This window comes from Taudactylus pleione, unplaced genomic scaffold (assembly GCF_031769625.1).
Source record: "Taudactylus pleione unplaced genomic scaffold, aTauple2 ptg000397bl, whole genome shotgun sequence".
Lineage (NCBI taxonomy): Eukaryota > Metazoa > Chordata > Amphibia > Anura > Myobatrachidae > Taudactylus > Taudactylus pleione.
The window spans coordinates 2,188,751-2,204,670 of NW_028284799.1; the positions used below are offsets into that span (position 1 = coordinate 2,188,751).

At 44.0% G+C, this 15,920-nt stretch overlaps 1 protein-coding gene across 1 annotated transcript in view; it reads right to left on the reverse strand.

Moving 5' to 3' along the window:
- The window catches only part of TBX4 (T-box transcription factor 4), a 266,648-nt gene that overhangs the window by 84,826 nt on the left and 165,902 nt on the right, over positions 1-15,920 (reverse strand). The window lies entirely within an intron of this gene.

A 15,920-nucleotide genomic window follows, 5' to 3' on the forward strand; every position in this document is an offset into this window, starting at 1 on the left:
GACACCAGTGAATGCTGTACGCTGAGAGAGCAATATACACTCAGGGCCTGATTCAGAGATTTACACAATGCAATTGTAACTGCATACTCTCACGGATCGCAGTGTATCAGGCGTGTTGCTGAAAGTGGCTGCATACAAAGATGCAGGACCGGCTCAGGAGCAGGGGTGTGTCAGCCAGCCCCCTTCTTTCCCCAGCGAGCTCCCTTCTGTCTACTGTAGTGTGTACCGGCCTTTAGGAGCTGATTGTTTGGGGCTTTATCTCTCTATACTTTATCTCTTTCCATGTTTGATACATCTCCCCCAGAGTGCTACTATACAGGTTATGAAAATCCAAGGTGATTTCTAATATCCATATTAATTTACAGTTAGAAGTGCTCTATACCTTATTTTACTTAATTTCTGCTATTGTACCATGAAGTGTTGTACTGTATTTCACCTATTATAAGTAATGATACAAAATATACTGATTTATACTTGTGTATTATATTTCAATTACTGTGATGCAATCAAATGAAAAAAAGCTTAAAGTGCATACAGCAAAAAGGAAAAACAGTTATTATGGGAACTCAGGCATGCATTGGAAGAGTTGATATTTTTAATTCCTGAAACAAGTAGTATTAGGTGAGCCAATCTTGCCTTTGTGAAGTGCAGTTGATACATGAAACAGCTGTCCACTAATTTAAAATCTTTGTTTTACCACTCAGTATTGTTGTTTTGGTATTTAATTTTGTCTTATTTTCCCCTGCATTGGGAATATTGTGGAAATTTATTTCTGAATGATCGCTGTTTCAAGACCTAATTGTTTCTAATCCACAGAGCACTGACACGGAAAGATTCACAACAGTGAGTAATATTAACTGTAAGAAATGAATGTTACTTTATGTCTGTGGATCTCCAGTTCTAGCAAAGGAGACAGCATTTGTCTTCAGATGTTATTATGGGTTGGGTATGAAATACAGATGGCTTAAAAGCCGCAGGTTCAAATCCTGACTCTGGAAGCCCGAGAGATCAAAATCCTGATACCGGCTGGTAAGTATACTTAACCCTCCCTCTCCCCCCCCCTAACCTTGGGGATACCTAACCCTAAGATTTCGGGGGTGGTGCCTATGGTGCCTAACCCTAAGAGCCCCCTGTGGTGCCTAACCTTAACCCCCCTTCCCCACATCCTAAACCTAACCCTCCCATGGGGGGTGCCTAACCCTAACCTCCCCCCTATGATGCCTAACCCTAACCACCCCCCCCGCCACGGCTAACAGCTCGCGATGCCTGGCTTACCTACGATCGGTATGCCGGGCGTTGGGATTTCGGCGTGGGACTAATGATATACAGTATATACTGTGTGTGTGTCACAGTGGCATAAACTTTGCAGGGGGGTGTTGTTTTGTTATTTAAAATATGTGTGCACTGCTAAGTGTGTCTGTATGTGTGTGTATGTATGTACTGTATGTATACAGTATATATATATATATATATATATATACAGTATATATAATATATTTTATATATATACATACCTCCCAACTGTCCCACATTCAGCGGGGCAGTACCATTTTTCTGGGACTGTCCCGCTGTCCCACCCGCGGGCCGCAGTGTCCCTCGGTGGGGGGGAAGTTAGGGGGAAGCACACACCGCTGCCGGGTATGCACAGCGAGAATAGATGCTGTGCGCATGCAGTATCTCGGAGATGCTGGGCACGCCCCTTAGTGATGCAAATGGGAGCCTGCCATAAGGCCACACCCACTTTGCTATCAGGCCACGCCCCCTCTGTGGGCACGCGCACTGCTGGTGCATGGAAGTCCGGATTCATAGAGACAAATGTTGGGAGGTATGTATGTATATGTATATATGTGTATATATATACATATATATATATATATATATATATATATATATATGGTCGAAGTGGACATTTTGAAGTGGGGGTATGGAAATATCAGGTTGACTTTACTTAGGCAGGCCCAAATCCTGAGCCCCTTGATACTTTCATACCCCACTTCCTCCCACAGCACACCTTCCCTCACAGTCACAGCACACCACACTACACACTATAGCCCATAGTATACTTCACAACACAGCACACCGCCCACCTCAACCTGCTCTGCTCGGATGACCGCGGTCGCAGTGCTCTCTTCCCTGGGCCCTTTCCCAATCTTTGTCCTTGGTGGCACTGGCATTTTGAATTCAGCGCTGGCCGTGAGCATATGACAGCTTATGGACGGCAGCCAATCGCTCCTGATTGGCTGCTGATCTGGGAACCGAGATTGGCTTGCAGCCGGTGACAAATTTAAACATGCAGCATCTTGGTGACCGGTGCTGGTACAGTGATAGTCCCAGCACCTGCCGAGTGCCAGTGTACCAAATTTAAACAGGCTGGTGAAAAACAAGTGCCTTATAGTGTAATAGATTCAATTTTATTGAAAGCCACTTGCTCTTGTTTGCCTCCCAGGCTGAAAGTTGCCATTCAGCCCCTGATCATGATTATAGCTAAATCAAGATAATTAAAACAAATTCTGTTGGGTCACATTGTTGACCTCTTTTATCTGCTGTTATCCGATGAAGGAGCTGCCATACATACAGTAGTTTATGGTCTCTTGAATGGATGGGGCCAATTTTAAGTAAAAAAAAAACTAATTATTATTCAAGACATTGGGTCAATCACGGCTTAGCATATATTGCTTATGGGAAACATAGCTGATTAAAGGAATAACCATATTCATACTGACCCTGTTTGGGAAATGTATAATCACAGTTAGATCATCATCCTTGATCTAATATGTCAAACATAGCCCTTTATGTCTGATATACATTTTATCAGCTAGTTCTAATCAATGCATTGATAAAATGTCAATGTTATTGCTATATTCCCAAGTGGCGATATGGTACATTTAGTGCAATAATAGTAGAATAGAAGTGTTCTGGAACAAAGAAGGGCATAAACCTGCCAATGTCTTTTCTGCTTGAAGGCCAACCTGTCTCTACGTCATAAAAACAATGAAAAGTTTGCCAAAGTTGTAATTTTTGGGGCAATCAGGTTATTGCTGAGGAATTGCCCAAATTCTGTTAGCCTTTCACTAGACCACAAATTATGCTATAATAGAAGTGAGTGTAATTCTGCAATTTATGTGTTTTGTTTCTGTTTTATTTTAAAAATTGTTATAACTATTTTTACTCTATAAGTACTGTGGCTTTCTTTATTCTTTATTAATTCCTATGTAATAATGTTCTGTTTTGTGTTCTTAAATACTGTTTTCTGTTCTTTCATAATTCATGTGTCATATATTCTTGCCTATTGCAATGCTACATTTGTGCTTATTTAGCTTAGAGTAGCTGTGATAAATTGGGCTCTGAGACCATTTTTATGTCAGGGAGTAACTAAAGACTACATTAGAGTATCATCTCTTGAACTTTAGTGGTCGCAGTATTTTGTTTTCAATAATAAAGCTGGGCACACACTGTGATTCTTGGGCCGACATGGAAATATCTGTCAGATATGGCTGATAATTGTGTACTGCGTATTCAGCATCAGGGTCCGATGGTCAGGGGTGCCGAGAGGGGCGGGGAGCGGGTACAGATTACCGGGGCCCGGGCTTCCTGAGGGGCCTGGCGGGGGCCCGGGTCCGGCGCCGCTCCCCCTCCCTCCCTCACAGCAGCCCAGCACACAGCGTGTGCTGAGCTGCAGTGGAGACTGCTCGTGGCTGCTGAGCAGCCACCACAGCAGTCTCCTATGCCTGTGGGGAGGGGAGCGATCACACTGATCTTGCCCCCCCTGGCTTTGAGCAGTTCTGAGGGGGCCCAGAGCGCCCCCTTCTCCAGCGCTTTGCGCCGCTTCGCTCTGCTGCAAAACTTTTCTTTTTTTTTGAGAAGGGGGCATGGCCACGCCTCCCGCGATTAGGCCACGCCCCCTATTACCCGGGCCTGCCGCTGCTCTAAGCGGGCCTGCCGACGGTCAGTCTAAAATCTGTGTCGGTCTCGTCATTTTGGCATCATTCAGAAAGTGCAGTGTGTACAGGCCTCGGCCTGATGTCTGCCGATAGTTTATCATACACGTCTCACTTGATGGCATTTACATTTAAATTAGTTTCCCAAGGCTTGTCTATTTCAGTAGCGGAGGGGAAGGTAGTGTGAGGCACCCCATTTGTCATGGAATTTTACATCTCAGCATGCCTTTCGCATCGACATGTACTGCGGCAGGGCATGCTGGCATGTGTAGTTCCACACCAGATGAAGTGCAGCATGTCGTCAACCCCTGATATAGCCCTTGCAGGTGGCAGGAGTGAAAACAATGTGCCATCTATTACACCCCAAGTAACTTCACAGTCCATTCTCGCAGGTATAATAACCGAGGTAGAATCATCAGTGTCAATAGTAGAGTGCAGCAACAGAATATATAACTAGCGTCTACAGTATACAATAGTAATACCGAAATGGTGAATATTGTACTTTCTCTTCCAGGGGCAGATGTACTAAACTCTGGAAAGTGATAAATTTGAGGTTGGAAAACTACCAACCACTCAGCTCCTGTCATTTTTCAAACACAGCCTGTAACATGACAGTTAGGAGTTGAGTGGCTGGTAGTTTATCACTCTCCAATTTATCACTTTCCAGAGCTTAGTACATCTCCCTCTTAGTATTGTCTGTTCAGTCCAGCCCATTTTGATAATTAATTAGCATTTTCCAGCCTGAAAGCACAATTATCTGACAGTGTGTATGGAGACACTATATCGGCTAGATGATTTGGAATCAAAAGGATAGTTTGTAACTAAATGATCATTGGGTAGTGTGTACAGTGTATGATGGTCGTTTTCGGGATTGTTTTGGTCGGTGTTAGTCTGTCTAGTCATTAGTATCATTGGGCAAAATCTTATATGGTGTACCCAGCATTAGATTGAGATTGTTATTGATTTTTATTTATGCAAATTGGTTTTATTCATGCCCACATCTTACACATGTCAAAGTGTGTCTTGACCTGGCAACTTGGTTCCAGCTTTTGTTTAAGAATTTGTGAAAGCTGCGAAGGTCTGTGTGATCTTTGCTACAGAAAATAAAGGCCAAGGACAGAAGTCAATGCTTAATATAGTGTAAGACAGTGCAGTTTTTCAATCATTTATTTTTTTCTTTCCCTAGCACTTATTTAAGTTATTTTGCAAAAGTGTGTAAAGATTGCAAATTCTACATACAGTATAAGTGTCAAACAATAGATACACTTACAGCACAGTGCAGAGGATATCCAATCATTGGCAAGAGCAGAGACCAGTTATTAGTAGCTCTTTTGCTAGAGGATCAAAGTCAAAATGAGGATTTGTGCCAAGATGAGCAAAACTCTGTAGCAGTGGCTATGGCACTTGCCTAGGGTACCAGCCTATAATCCAATGAGTATAATAGTTCAACCTTATGAATAATTATATACAAACTGTTTTTAAATTTTTGAAGTCCATAAACATTGCTCTGAAAGTGGGCGGTAGAACTGCGCTCTCGTTGACCAGGGGGTGGTGTGTTGTGGTTTCGGGGTGCTGCACCTTTGTGTGGGAGTACCTTTCCCGCACTGAAAACGTATGGGGGTAGGGGGGGTAAGGTGCGCTCTTCCTGCTAGTAATGGTGATGACTTGTGTGTGTTTGTGAGTGGTGTTAATTAGAATGTTTCTTCTGGTGGTGGTGATGTTTTGGGAGTGAGGAGGGTGTGATTGGGTATGGAGTGTAGTTTGGAGTAATGTGAAAAGGGGAATGGAATAGGATCAAAATGAGGCCAGCGAGACACAGTAATTTTGTGCAAAATCTTTTATTGAGTAGTCACAATGCTGCTCTGTTAAGATCCCGGGCAGGTGGGTGGGGTTCAGTGATGAGTGGTGATGAGACTGGGGAGGTAGGTGGACCCTTTTAGGGGGCTCCTTCCCGTGCGGTTCAGTGACCTTGCACGTCACCCCTGCTGGACCTATGGTCGACAGTCTAGGAAGTCTCGGGGGGTGGGGGGATTTGCAGAGTGGGTTGGAACACCTGTGCGGCGTCCCGCGTGTTGGTGTGAGTCTTGGCAGTACTTACCTACCGGTAGGTTTTTTGTTGTGGTGATGTAGGTCGACGTTGCGGCCGTTGCAGATTGGTTGGAAGCTGCAGGTTTGTTGGTGAGCTGGATCAGCGTGTTGCTGGTGTGCTGCAAGTGCACGGCTGTTCTGATTGGTCTGCGGAGGTCAGCGACCGTAGTATGCAGCTGAAATTGGCTCTTGGTCGTGCCGCTGGTGGTGCGGAGCCAGAGGTGTGGATGGGTGAGCTGCTGGGAGACTTGGTTGCAGCGTGCGTGCTGAGACCACCCCTGGGGGGTGGTCTGCCCGGGATACTGATTCAAAAAAAGGCCAGGGAGGAGGGGGGATGTGGAAAGTGTGACCGGGATGGAGCTGGTCACTGGCGATGTTGGCTGGGCGGACTTGCGGCCGGATGTGCGGGATGCTCTTATCACTGACGGTCCCTCGTGGAAATGGGGATCGACGGTGGAGACATCCCTGGCCAGGAGTGAGTTGCTGAGCATGCCTGGGAGCAGGGGGGGAGAGGGGCTGGTCCGGGGTGGAGCCGGTCACTGGAGGTGTGAGCGGTGCGGACCAGCAGGCGGGTGGGCTGAGAGCTTTCTGCACTGGTGGTCCCTGGTGGGGATGGGGATCTTTAGTGGAGGTCAGCCTGGATCGGTGTCGGGTTTGATGTGAGGGTCTCCAACGCATTTCGGCACAGGTTGGAGACCCTCACATCAAACCCTCAAAAAAAGGAGACCTGCATACTGTATGGTTTGAAAGAACTTCGGATAGAGTCAATGGACATGGGGCCTGATTCAGAGTTGTACAGTATTGCACATCTGCATGGCAGCGTGCCAGTCTTGCTGTAGCTTGGGGAAACAGCCAGCAATCTCACAGAGGGAGACCTGCACATGGGCAGAATAGATCCTGTGCATGCGCAGGTCTCACACAATCGGAGTAGTACGCAAACCATCAGTTTAGCATACTACTCTGAATCAGTTCCGTGGTACTTAGGGCCCAATTCAGGCCCGCTCCCTAGGCTGCGTTCGCACGTAGCCTGCCGATGTTTGCAATATGCGCATACGCATAAGATGAAGTGCGCGTGCACAAACTAGTCCAAGCGATCTGGAAGCGTTTGCACGCTGTACAAAGACACCTCGCTAGAATGAGTGACAGGACGAGCCCTTTGTGGGTGGACAGGGGTTGGTTGATAGAAACGGGGAGTGGTGGTGCGAACGCAGGCGTGTCTGTGCATCTTAACGCCTTTTCTGAGTTGTACATAATTGAGACGCAGCACCATAATACACGTTACATGGCTGAATTACACACTGAAGCACTCGCAGTGTTTGCGGTAGGGTTTGGTCAGCCACAAGTGCTGCATATGGGTCCGATTTTACTCAACGTTACCGATTGTTGCATACACTTCCTGGAGATGACGTGTATTACTAAGGGAAAGTGGGCATCTTATGACAGGCTGGTGGGCGTCTATATACACACTGCGATTGCATGCCATGACATACTGGGCGTGCTAATGTCTTGTTGTGCGATCGCCGGATTTCCATACTTTGGCAGCTGAAAGCTGCGTGCGAACGCATCTAGCGGGCGGGTCTGAATCGGGCCCTTAACTCCTAGTCTGACAGGGAAAGTGAGCAGGACTACAATTATGAGGCAATCAAATGTGCTATTCTACGCCATTAGAATACCATCGCCATTAGAATATCATCACTGAGACCAGACCCGTAGTAGGGTGCCCTGGCCCAGCATCTCCTACCCCAGCGCATGTGACTTCATGACTTCATACAGCAAGCACTGGGGAAGCAGAAAATGAGCAGAAAGGGTGGCTGAGTCATTACAGGATAGTGACTTTGCTGCCCCCTTGGCCTTGCACCCTGGACGGCGGAACCAGTAGCACACCTCTCATTATGGCCCTGACACACATATTCGTAAAAGTTCTAAATAGCTGGATGTGAGCTGCGCTCCTATTTTAACTGAATGCTACTGTATATGTGGAGATTGTGCTGCCACTGTGGGAACTGGGATCGCTCTGCCAGTGATACGTACTTTGGGATTGTTAGCCAATTATTATATTATTATATTCCAACAGTAGATAGTAGATAGGAGAGTTACAAATAATTAACTTTGATGGTCTTCACTAATCTCAACAGAAGTTTATATAACTTTGCATTCAGTTGATCTGACTTTGCTCACATGATTTGCCTTACACATAAACATAACGCCATCCATCCTGATATGCTAGCTTGTTGCGGTTTAAAATTGACCACACACTGCGATCACTGCAACTTACAACGGTGATGCAGCAACCTACAAAAATGCTTGAACTACAAGAGAAATCTATGATATGTCAGCAGTAACCGATTTTGCAAATGGACAAGGTTAAAACAGTGTATGGTAATGTGCAAACAGAACTGGATTCAAAGTACTTTTTTTGTGGACTGCAAAAAACTCTTTTACTCTGGTATGAGTTATACTTGCATACTTTTGAATAAGCATTTCAGGGAGATTGTGAAAGCTACAACTATTAGCGCGGCATTAAAGTGGACATATATACAGTATATATATATATATATATATCCACAGACTGCCGGCACTCAATAATAGATAAACAGTCCTCTGGTGCACAGAAGATAATAAATACCGTATCCAAAGAAGAACTGGCACTCAGAGGTATTATGCAATAACAGCGTGTATTAGTCGACGTTTCGATGCCTAAGCCCCGTCATCAGGATCATATCATCACACAGGACAACATATATACAAGACAATACATAAAAACTTACCCCTCCTAAATACCATAAGTGCAGCATGTGGTCCATCCTCCTCACCGCGCGGCCGCTCACCGCCCATCGCACAGACATCCGCGTCACTTCCGGGTGCCACAGGACGCGTCTCCATGGTAACGCATAAGCATGTGTTCCATGATACACAGTCTCTGCGCTCCACAGGCGACCTCAGGATGTACTGTGATGGCTGAGGGGCATGCACAGAGAACAAGTGAACCACAGTGCACAACAATAGTTAAAACTATGGGGAAGCAAAGTACACATCGCAAACAACCCAATAATACATAATAATGTACATTACATAAATGACAAAAAATGCAATATTAAGCTACTAGACTCATGAATAGAATTTAGACTAAACTATTCCAATTAAGTTTTTCATTCAGACCAAAAGGAGAAATAGTATTTAATCGCATTATCCATCTGGATTCTTTAATCAATAATAATTTAGCATGATCACCGCGTCTCAAAGACAATGGAACGTGATCGATCATAAAATAACATAAGGATGCCAAACTATGACCAGCTGCCATAAAATGCTTGGCGACCGGTTGATCTATGGGTCTCCCACTTAGTGCCTGTCTAATCGCTGAACGGTGGGCCACCATTCTTTCGGAAAACTTCCGAATGGTTTGGCCCACATAGTGTAAACCGCAGGGACATACGATCACGTACACTACATGATCAGTTGAACAAGTAAGAACAGATCTTATGTCATATATCTTCTTCCTGTGGGGGTGCTTGAAATTCTTACAAACTCTGAGATAGGTGCATGTGGCACAGCCACTGCATCTATAGCATCCTGGTGGTTTCACATAAACATTGGGGGCCACTTTCTTGTCAATACAAGTAATGTCAGCCCTAACCAACCTATCTCTAAGATTTCTACCACATTTGAATGCAGCTACCGGTCTACTTCTAGCAAAGGGGAGATCCCTATCTGATGATACAATAGGCCAAAGGGCCTGTGTGGCTCATCTAATGATGGGACTAGACGTAGTGAAGTCGTTGATCCATGGAATAAAATTTTTAGAATCCCGCACAGATGGGGCCAAGAGCTGGGCTCTAGGGATTTTCAAAACTTTGGACTTTTGTTCCTGAAGCACACTATACTCATAACGTCTTACAAGAAATGTATTAATGATAAGATCTAACTCTTCAGGTATTTTTTCCGGGTCGCTAGTAATACGCGCAACCCGCATCATCTGAGACAGGGGAAGCCCCCTAATCAGAGGCTTTGGGTGATGGCTCGATGCTGCCAGGAAAGTGTTTCTATCTGTATCTTTCTTAAACACTTCAGTTTTAAAGCAATGATCCACCACCTTAACTCTAACATCCAGAAAGTGAACATCCAAAGAACTGAAACTACATGTGAATTTAATGGGTGAAGCTGAATTGTTGATACCATCAACAACTTGCTGCAGATGAGTGGCACTCCCGGTCCATAAAAGAAAAATATCGTCTATGTACCGGGAGTACCACAAAATATGTCTGCCCACCTCCTCATTGCTGAAAAACAAATCATCCTCTTTTTTAAACATATACACATTAGCGTACGAGGGGGCTACGGGCAAACCCATGGCACACCCCCGCAGCTGCAAAAAAAATTGACCATCAAAGAGAAAATAATTTCTACATAACGTTAATTCCAAAAGTTGGAGGAACAAATCATGATCAAACACTGTATTTAGCAGATTAGTGTCTAGAAACTCCTTCATAGCTTGTAGACCCTCCGGGTTTGGTATGGACGTGTACGAACTGCACACGTCCAAGAACACCATGAGGGTACCCTCCGGGATGTCCCGGAAAGTAGCTAATTTCTGCAAAAAACTGGTGGTATCTTTAAGAAAAGTATGTTGACTCTGAATCAGAGGTTGTAAAATACAGTCTAGTAATTGGGAAACTGATTGCAGAAAAGAGTCTCTAGCCGATACAATAAGGCATCCGGGGGGCTTAGTCAGATGTTTATGAAGTTTAGGAAGTGTATACAACACCGGCACTCTTGGAGATTTAATGTAAAGGGCATCAAATAATATTTGATGAATTAAATGAGAGTCTCTAGCCCTAATAAGAATCAACTCCAACTCACGTTGAAAGTCCAGGGTTGGATCTCTTCTCAACTTTTTATAAACAACCCTATCTTCCAATTGAGAAAGTACTTCAGCTCTATATTCCACAATATCTTGGATGACGATGGCACCGTCTTTATCAGCGGGCCTGATTACAATGTCGTCATAAGATCCTAAATCCTTAAGAGCATCCCGCTCTGCTTTGGATAAATTAAGCCGCACTTTCCCCAGAGCTGACACAAATTTGGAAACTGATTCATCCAACAATCGGTTAAACGTTTTCAAAGATGAATTGGTAGAAATAGGGTCAAATCTAGACCTCGAGGTTTTACTCAAAAAAACATCTAAAGGTGAAACAAGAGAAGAGGAGGCATCTTCATGTCTGTACAGTTCTTTCAGTCTGAGTTTACGTGCGAATCTATATGAATCGCATTTCCATTTAAACTCATCAAACATATTGGTAGGTATGAAACTGAAACCTCTATTAAGAACACTAATCTCTGTGTCCTTTAACACCCATTTAGACAAATTGAAGATTATGTTTTCTTTCTGGTCGTTGGTTTTCCTCTTCCTATTATTTTGCCTGCCCCTGCTGGTGGCAAATCGGGAAAGACGAGCTCTGTGCTCAATGGTGGTTGCCCTAAAGGGACACTTGTCACTGTGCATCTGTCATCACCATCAGAAATTTGAAAGTCACTATCACTCCCACTGTTAGGCACATAATTGGCACCCTGGCCCTCTGGCTTTTTCTTATGCCACGGTCTTCGCCTCTGAGTGCGTTCTCTATACGGTCTGGGATTTTCGCCCCCTATTAACCATTTGTACACACGATTTTCATCATAGTCAGAATCCACTAGATGTTTTTTGTTTTTCTTGAACTTAATCAAGTTACGTTGATAGTTGTTACAATGATTGTCCAGCTTGTTCAGCCAATCTTGGCTGACTTCCTCCTTTAAAGTCTTTAAATGCAGCTGTTCAAAAGCTTTAATCTTGTCTTGCGTGATTTGTAATTCTCGATTGGATTCTTCTATGACAGCAATCATTAAGTCATAGGCGCATTTATTTAAAATTGCGATCCATTTTTTAACAAATTCTGGATTGTTGCGGCCAATCGTAGGTACATTATTTACTCTGAAACCACGTGGTATTTTATGTTCACGATAGTACTCAGATAAAGACACACCATGTAATAAAAAGTCAGTTTCACGACGTTTCAATTTAAATAATTGATAATATAAGTCCTCACATTTCTGTGTTGGATCTTCCAAACAGAGATTATCCTTGAACAAAATTTGTTCTATCTCACTCGCAGAATAACTAAACGTGGCAGCTGCCCCAGGGTTAATCAGACTTTGGCTTCCAGTCAAATCTCTTGACTCTGTAACCATAGATTGACCTTCCATGGTACGATATAAAAAAATACCACATAAACTGCGGTGTATAAAACACAGAAAAATGGAGGCGAAATAAAAAGTATATAGTCCAGGAATATTATGACAATAGAATAGGTGCCTTGCAACAGGTACACTAAACAGTGTACTTAACACATATATCCACAGACTGCCGGCACTCAATAATAGTCCTCCGGTGCACAGAAGATAATAAATACCGTATCCAAAGAAGAACTGGCACTCAGAGGTATTATGCAATAACAGCGTGTATTAGGGCTGACATTACTTGTATTGACAAGAAAGTGGCCCCCAATGTTTATGTGAAACCACCAGGATGCTATAGATGCAGTGGCTGTGCCACATGCACCTATCTCAGAGTTTGTAAGAATTTCAAGCACCCCCACAGGAAGAAGATATATGACATAAGATCTGTTCTTACTTGTTCAACTGATCATGTAGTGTACGTGATCGTATGTCCCTGCGGTTTACACTATGTGGGCCAAACCATTCGGAAGTTTTCCGAAAGAATGGTGGCCCACCGTTCAGCAATTAGACAGGCACTAAGTGGGAGACCCATAGATCAACCGGTCGCCAAGCATTTTATGGCAGCTGGTCATAGTTTGGCATCCTTATGTTATTTTATGATCGATCATGTTCCATTGTCTTTGAGACGCGGTGATCGTGCTAAATTATTATTGATTAAAGAATCCAGATGGATAATGCGATTAAATACTATTTCTCCTTTTGGTCTGAATGAAAAACTTAATTGGAATAGTTTAGTCTAAATTCTATTCATGAGTCTAGTAGCTTAATATTGCGTTTTTTGTCATTTATGTAATGTACATTATTATGTATTATTGGGTTGTTTGCGATGTGTACTTTGTATATTGAAGGCTTCACCATGGTTTTAACTATTGTTGTGCACTGTGGTTCACTTGTTCTCTGTGCATGCCCCTCAGCCATCACAGTACATCCTGAGGTCGCCTCTGGAGCACAGAGACTGTGTATCATGGAACACATGCTTATGCGTTACCATGGAGACGTGTCCTGTGGCTCCCGGAAGTGACGCGGATGTCTGTGCAATGGGCGGTGAGCAGCCGCGCGGTGAGGAGGATGGACCACATGCTGCACTTATGGTATTTAGGAGGGGTAAGTTTTTATGTATTGTCTTGTATATATGTTGTCCTGTGAGATGATTCAGTCCTGATGACGGGGCTTTGGCCTTGAAACGTCGACTAATACACGCTGTTATTGCATAATACCTCTGAGTGCCAGTTCTTCTTTGGATATGGTGTATATATATATATATATATATATATATATATATACACAGTATATTGTTAAGGTTGTTGCTCAGTAGGATAGTTAGTACGTGTTGATGAAAACAGACAGATACATTTCAGCACTTGGCCATGTATTGTGTTTTACTCTCAAGTGATTCCATAAAAGTGACCATGAGAAACCTTATATGAAAATGCATGTAGCCATAGAGATCACTGTGCCTTATAACCAATGCAGGGAAATGACACTGATAATCCCATTTGAATGTATAGATCTCTGATTTCTTTGTTTTTCCAAGTATATCACAGCAACATAATGGGGTAAGGTGCAGTCAGGGAGATTGCTAGACTCTTCAGGGAGTCAGGGAGATTGCTACTATTTCAGGGAGAGTTGGCAAGTATGCTCTTAGAGGGGATGCAGTTGGGATGCCGATGGTCTAAGTGCCGACCGTCGGCATCCCGACTGTTTAATCCCGGCAGGTGTCTAATGACCGGCATCGAAGTCCCTACACCTACGCCGGGAGCCCGAAGGTAAGCCGGGCGACAGTCGCGGACAGGCATGGGGGGGAAGGGTTAGGTTTAGGGCTCCCGGGGGGGACTTATGGTTAGGAACCCTCCCGGGGGTTAGGGGGTTAGGGTTAGGCGGCGGGGAAGGGGGGGTTAGGTTTAGGCACTTAGAGGGGGGATTAGGGTTAGGCACTTAGGGGGGAGGTTAGGGTTAGGCACCCCTAAGGGAGGGTTAGGGTTAGGGTTAGGGGGTGGAATTAAGTTAGCATACTTACCTTAATGGACGATCAGGATTTCCACCTGTGTTGGGCTGTCACTGTCGGGATTTGAACCACTGGCCATGCAAATCGTATGTATTGCCTCTTAGAAGTAGATTTACTAAAGTAATATATTTTTAGAAGTGGAGATGTTGCCCATAGCAACCAATCAGATTCTACGTATCATTTTTCTAGCACCTTCTAGCTAGAATCTGAATGGTTGCTATGGGCAACATCTCCACTTCTAAAAACCTGCAGTTTAGTAAATTTACCACACAGTATCTGAAATTTATTAGAAAGGTATTGGGTATTGGGCATTCCTGGGCGGTAATATAGGGTTGGCTAGTCAGATGTACCCCTTTTAGTTTCAATTACCTATTACCATGCTGATTCTTTACTGTTATAATGAACTTGTAAGCAACAATGCCATTACTTTGTATTTATATGTAGCACAATAATTTATGTCAGACACTATGGGTCATATTCAATTTGGTGCGAAAAGTCCGTTGTGTTTTTTAAGCGTTTTTTTTACGCAGTTTGCGTCAAGGGGGGTGTACAAAAGGTACAAAGTGGTTTCCACACCTCTGCACCCCAAAACCCCAATTCTTCACTTTTTTCCACCGGGTATTCATAGGCGAAACTTTTTTGCCTAGTACATTGCATTGCATTTTTGCACCGGCAAAAAGACGCTACAATTGAATACGGGGATAAATGAAATCGGCGAAATGATGTCATCTGCGCAAAAGTTTAGCCAAGAACGGCTTTTCGCTCCAAATTGAATGCAGCCCTATAATGGTGAATGAAACTGGTTTAGAGAGTTTCTTGGGTTCATATCACACAGTATGTTCCTTGCATTTAATTTATTTAAAAAAAAAACTAGCAGAACTGAGCTGAATGTACTAGTAGCCTACTAGGACCTGATTCCGAGAAGGAAACTGCACTGCGTCTAAGTCCCATTGTGCATTAATAAAAGTACTTTACCATAGTCGCTTACTGAAACATTTTACTTGCAGTATGCAGTGTGATTGACAGGTTGGCAGTGATTGGGGAGGTAACGGGGAGTGGCCGCAAAAACGCAGACGTGTGGTGACCGGTTTTGGGGCATGTCGCTGCCTGCGTCTGCAATCCTGTACGCAGGAAATATGACTTCCCACGCCCACTCTGTGAGACCATGGACTTACTCAGGACTGTGACAATCAAATAATCTGTGACGGATGCTGCGTCTGTGTACTCAGATATTTGAATTTGCAAAGCCACGGCTGGGTGTCTCAATACATCGCCCGGCAGCTGCGACATTTGCATATTCTCACATAGCAGCTGCGTACACAGATGCAGCTGCAATGCCATTAGCGTACTTCTCTGAATCAGGCCCATAGAGCTATACACTGTATCCAGTATTACACACATTAATAATGCTCCCAGGGCGTACCACATACAACATACACACTGTGCTCAGTAGTACCCATTAACATATTGTGCCCAGCAGTACTCACCTACACGCAGTGTCTAATAGCTTTCACTTAATTGTGTGAGGGGAGAGAGAACAGGTAAACCCAGTCATAGGAGATGCACACTGTTGCTGCTGTCATCTTATGACATTTGTATGTGGTAGAGTCTTG